This window comes from Lupinus angustifolius, chromosome LG16, assembly GCF_001865875.1.
Source record: "Lupinus angustifolius cultivar Tanjil chromosome LG16, LupAngTanjil_v1.0, whole genome shotgun sequence".
Classification (NCBI taxonomy): Eukaryota; Viridiplantae; Streptophyta; class Magnoliopsida; order Fabales; family Fabaceae; genus Lupinus; species Lupinus angustifolius.
Window position 1 is genome coordinate 3,374,493 of NC_032024.1, and position 6,091 is coordinate 3,380,583.

Genomic DNA, 6,091 nt, shown 5'->3' on the forward strand with positions numbered 1-6,091 from the left:
ATTGTATCATGAAGATATGAAGCTCAAGTGGGAGATTGTTAGAAATTATAAATTTCTAATTAAGGTGAGCATCATATATTTGATACAATGATATCAGCTATTTATTTTCGGGGTTACATTATAAGTGATCTAATTACTGACATTCATTAGATTTCTAAAAGCTTATAACGGATATGGGCTTAATGGGTGGATACCCATCAGGTTAACCCATAGGGGATAATGATAACCCTATAAGTTAACACATAAGGAAGATTATGATCCCCAATACACCAAAACAAAATCCAGTTTTCTCCTCTCCCCATCAGAGTGAAAACGCAAGTCCCAAGAGGAATCAGAGATTTGGTTGAGGAAGGTCATCATACCACAAAATCTCTTTCAGAAACGTAGATCAAAGGAGCACATCCAGGAACATGGATTCAGGTATGACACTGAACCATTTGATTCATATATGTACGTGAGAATCATGAAATTCAAGATTCTAGGATTGGTATTTCACCAATCATAAGGAATTTTCAACAAAAATAACATGTTCAAGTTTGATAGATTAATTTATATTTTAGTTGATAATATTATAGTTTATAATTATACTTTAAAATTAAATTTTTAGCAAACATGTTTTATAGAATCCTGAATTAAAACTTTGAAAAGAATCTTTTGCAAACGGAATTGTAATTGTTTTCTTCATTTCTTGAATATGATACTTGTGAATGTGAATTGCTAGATAAATTTCATAATACGGTATGTTTTATGTTAATAAATGTTCTGAAGACATTTTGTAAGCAAATCAAACATACAAAATGGATAATGCAAATACAATGTTTGGATTTCAATAGTCGCGAAATTACACTAACTTAATTTAATAAATATACTAACATAAAGTTTTAGTTTAATTGAAAAGTATTAAAATCAGTAATGTTTAATTGAAAAGTATTAAAATCAGTAATGTAGTATATTATAGTGGACTTGCATATCCACTAAATATGTAGTAAATACAAGTAATTATGACTACATTAGTGTGGTAGTGTGCATAGTTTGTTATTTAAAGTTTTAAACTATTATTTGGCTTAAATGTACTCTTAGTCTCTTACTTTTTAGTATCTATATTTTAATTTTTTTTCCAATTTAGTCTCTTGCATTTCCGTGTGTGGTGAATTTAGTCACCTAATTTATCTTTGGTGATTTTAGTCTTCAAGTTTCTCTATTTAATATATTTAGTCTCTTTATTCAAACATAACAAATAGTGCTAATATGGCAAGCGAGATGATGCATTTCATTTCTCTTCAAAAACATAAGTGGTTTTTTTTAAATAATATTTACATTTTCAATTAATTTTTGTGTTTTTATTTAAAAAGAAAATTCAGCTTAAGTTAAGAGATGAGTGACACATATCATACTGAGCTACTGATTGTTTTTTTTGTATAGAACGATCAAAAGTGTTAAACAAAGAAAGTTGAAACACATAAACATCAAACAATGAAATAGACTATAAAAATCGCCAAACAAAAAATATTTAGAAAAGTATAATGATTTAGTTTTGTAAATAAATAAAAAAGAAAAGGAAGGGTTTTGTTTTAGATTTTCGGCAATTCGGGTTTTAAACATGAGGCGCCGCACGTGGGCCTGTTCTCGTCGTAAGAAATGAGATGAGGTCAGAAAAACTGTATCATTAAAATAATATTATATAACCAAAAGAAGTTCTTGAATTTATTTTATAGGAACAAAAAGAGATTTAAACAAACACGGCGGAAAGGTGGGTAGTCACTCGATCCAACCATAACGTAGATGAGTAATGACTTTAATATTTATATATTAATAATATTAAGTTTTTCAGTGCATCATCCATAACTAAACGATTTACACTTTGAATACTGAACAAAGATTTATTGTTAAATAATAACAATAAATATTTAATTTTTTAATTTATATGATATTTAATTGAAAAACCTCTTACCACCGGTGAACTCTATAGTTAACGAAACATGAGAAAAATGAATAATTATAAATTAAATATTACGTTTTGAACTAAAACATTAAAATATTAATTTTATATGTTTTTCAATTAGAAACTCTTTCAATTATCTTATTATATTTAATGTTACTTTACACTTTATTAAACTTAACATTTTTGTGGGCACAGAACAATCTATGATAGAGAATATGAGAAAACATATTTTTTTTATTCCTGCACGTTATGTTTTAGGTAGAGAAGCAGGAACATTCTGTTTTTCTGCACGTACATGCATAAATGAAAAGGGTGGACAAGGAGGCACAAAATGGAACGGACCCTGTTTTGGTATTATTGTTACAGTGGCTTGCAAAATTCTGAATAACACACAATAATAGTTATTGACTGAAAAAATTGTTGTACTGCTAAAATTTTGTGATACTACTAAAATTGTGTAAACATACTATCAATCATGCTGTTCCTAGAATAAAACTTCTATGTTATTCGATTTCGTACTGCACTGTAAGAATCGCACTCGAATACACCCATAATATGGCTAATAGTGTCAATTCTCGAATTCCTATAGTATGACTACTCGTGCCAATTCTTTTTTCACAATATTGACTACCACTGTCAATTCTCGAAATCCCCACTTTTGGCTGTTTGTATCAATTCTCAAGTGTCACAGAAAGAAAGAGGGAGAAGGTTGCCGGAAATACACCGACAAAATATAAGAGGAGAGAAAGAGAAGTTGAGAGGTAAACTTCTTCAACTCGGTGCAAATTATAATGAGGGAAAAAGACCTCTATTTATAGCTTGAGGCCTCCAACGACTCTCTCTTTCACCAACGACTCTATTACCAACGATTCTATTACCAACGGCTCTATTACCAACAACTCTTTCATAATGGTTGAGATCTCCTCCAACATCTCTCTAACGGCTCTTTTCTTGTTGCATGTGTGTCAAAACACATTTCAAGCCCAAAAGACCCCAAAAAGTTAAATTAATAATAAATAAATATTTTATTAAAAAAATGTCGGGTTGTAACTAAAGATTATAATGTCTTTCAACTTCCCTCCTCCAAAAAAAGTGGGACTAGTGAGTTTTTTATTTTACTTCAAAACATCATTCTTTCAACAAATTCCAACAGGTACATTACAATATGATTAATGATGAGCTTTAGCCAATTGTATCATAAAAGAACCAAGGAGCATGGATGGATAACAACTCAACATGGTCCTTTTCTTTATTTTTTTTTTAATTTATGAAGTATATCTTGTATCCTTTTTTTTGTTAAGCAAAAATGTATTAAATAAACACAAGGGGTGCTAACCCAATATAAGATAAAGATCATAAATTGATTTTTTTAGACAATATAGAAATACAAGCAATTGGGTCATTACATCAATTAGCAAAAAGTAAAGAAGTTAGAGCTACTTTTGATTGAAACCAAGACCTAGATTAGACTTGAATGAGATCCATTATGTGCATAAAACTCATTGACTTATCAAAGAATATGACATCATTCCTCATAATCCATATAGATCACACAACAGCAAACCATATCATCTTCCACAACTTAGAACCACTAGTTCTATGATCAATAACATCATGCATGTTCAATGATTCAATGATTGTTATAGATTTTGGCTCATCAACTTGAAGCCACAAATGAACACATTTCCAAACAGAAGATACAAACTCACAAGATAGAAAAAGATGGTCAATTGACTCGTCATGATTCTTGCAAAAAATGCATTTTAATTCCTCAGTCCTAAGAATAACTTGCCTTTTGAAAAGCTCAATCTTTGTAGGAATTCTATATATAAGAAGTTTCCAGACAAAACAACATATTTTTGACGGAACACAGTTAATCCAAGACTTAAGTAAAATGTTACCTAGAGGCATAATACTTGAATCAACTTGAATGAGATAAGCCGACTTCACCACATAATTCCCGGATGCATCAAGACCCCATCTCCATCTATCAACGATATCCTTCTTGTAAGAATGATGATGAATCAAATCATACATATTTCTAACCATACTCTCCTCTCTGTCAAATACATGACGACGCCATTGAATCTTCCAAGTCCACACATCATCAACCCAACCTCCACAATCCATCACTGTTGTCCTTTTATTTAAAGCTAAGGCAAATAATCTAGGGAAAAGCTCTTCCAAACTTTGATGACCCACCCAGGTATCAGTCCAGAAAAGAGTTTGAGTTTCATCTCTTATTTCCTTCCAAATGTTCTCATCAAACCAACCACCACCATCTCCCAAATTAGAGCCAATTTTACATAAATCTCTCCACCAAGTAGAATCTGAATTCTTAGCATGTGCAAGGACATCATCCCCATATTTTGAGTTAATCACCTTAACCCAAAAACTCAAAGAAATTAACTCAAATCACCTTAACCCAAAAAGCATCATTCTCTTCCAATCTATGCCATCTCCACTTACCAAGCAAAGAATTATTGAAACGCGATAAGTCTCTTACTCTCAATCCCCCAAGAAATTTGGGTTTGCAAACCTCAAACCAAGACACCCAAGCAATGCCTTTACTCCCTTTCTTATTCCCCCAAAGAAATTTCCTTTGTAGGCTGACAATCTTGGACAACACCTTCTTTGGAGCTTTGTACAAAGATAACAAGTAGGTAGGGATGCTAGATAGAATTGAATTAAGAAGGACTAACCTACCACCAAAAGAAATATGCTTACAATTCCAGGATGCAAGTCTCTTAGAAACCAAGACTTAAGTAAAATGTTACCTAGAGGCATAATACTTGAATCAACTTGAATGAGATAAGCCGACTTCACCACATAATTCCCGGATGCATCAAGACCCCATCTCCATCTATCAACGATATCCTTCTTGTAAGAATGATGATGAATCAAATCATACATATTTCTAACCATACTCTCCTCTCTGTCAAATACATGACGACGCCATTGAATCTTCCAAGTCCACACATCATCAACCCAACCTCCACAATCCATCACTGTTGTCCTTTTATTTAAAGCTAAGGCAAATAATCTAGGGAAAAGCTCTTCCAAACTTTGATGACCCACCCAGGTATCAGTCCAGAAAAGAGTTTGAGTTTCATCTCTTATTTCCTTCCAAATGTTCTCATCAAACCAACCACCACCATCTCCCAAATTAGAGCCAATTTTACATAAATCTCTCCACCAAGTATAATCCGAATTCTTAGTAGGTGCAAAGACATCTCAAAGAAATTATTGAAACGCCATCTCAAAGATGTAAAGACATCTCAAAGAAATTAACTCAAATCACCTTAACCCAAAAAGCATCATTCTCTTCCAATCTACGCCATCTCCACTTACCAAGCAAAGAATTATTGAAACGCGATAAGTCTCTTACTCTCAATCCCCCAAGAAATTTGGGTTTGCAAACCTCAAACCAAGACACCCAAGCAATGCCTTTACTCCCTTTCTTATTCCCCCAAAGAAATTTCCTTTGTAGGCTGACAATCTTGGACAACACCTTCTTTGGAGCTTTGTACAAAGATAACAAGTAGGTAGGGATGCTAGATAGAATTGAATTAAGAAGGACTAACCTACCACCAAAAGAAATATGCTTACAATTCCAGGATGCAAGTCTCTTAGAAACCAAGACTTAAGTAAAATGTTACCTAGAGGCATAATACTTGAATCAACTTGAATGAGATAAGCCGACTTCACCACATAATTCCCGGATGCATCAAGACCCCATCTCCATCTATCAACGATATCCTTCTTGTAAGAATGATGATGAATCAAATCATACATATTTCTAACCATACTCTCCTCTCTGTCAAATACATGACGACGCCATTGAATCTTCCAAGTCCACACATCATCAACCCAACCTCCACAATCCATCACTGTTGTCCTTTTATTTAAAGCTAAGGCAAATAATCTAGGGAAAAGCTCTTCCAAACTTTGATGACCCACCCAGGTATCAGTCCAGAAAAGAGTTTGAGTTTCATCTCTTATTTCCTTCCAAATGTTCTCATCAAACCAACCACCACCATCTCCCAAATTAGAGCCAATTTTACATAAATCTCTCCACCAAGTAGAATCTGAATTCTTAGCATGTGCAAGGACATCATCCCCATATTTTGAGTTAATCACCTTAACCCA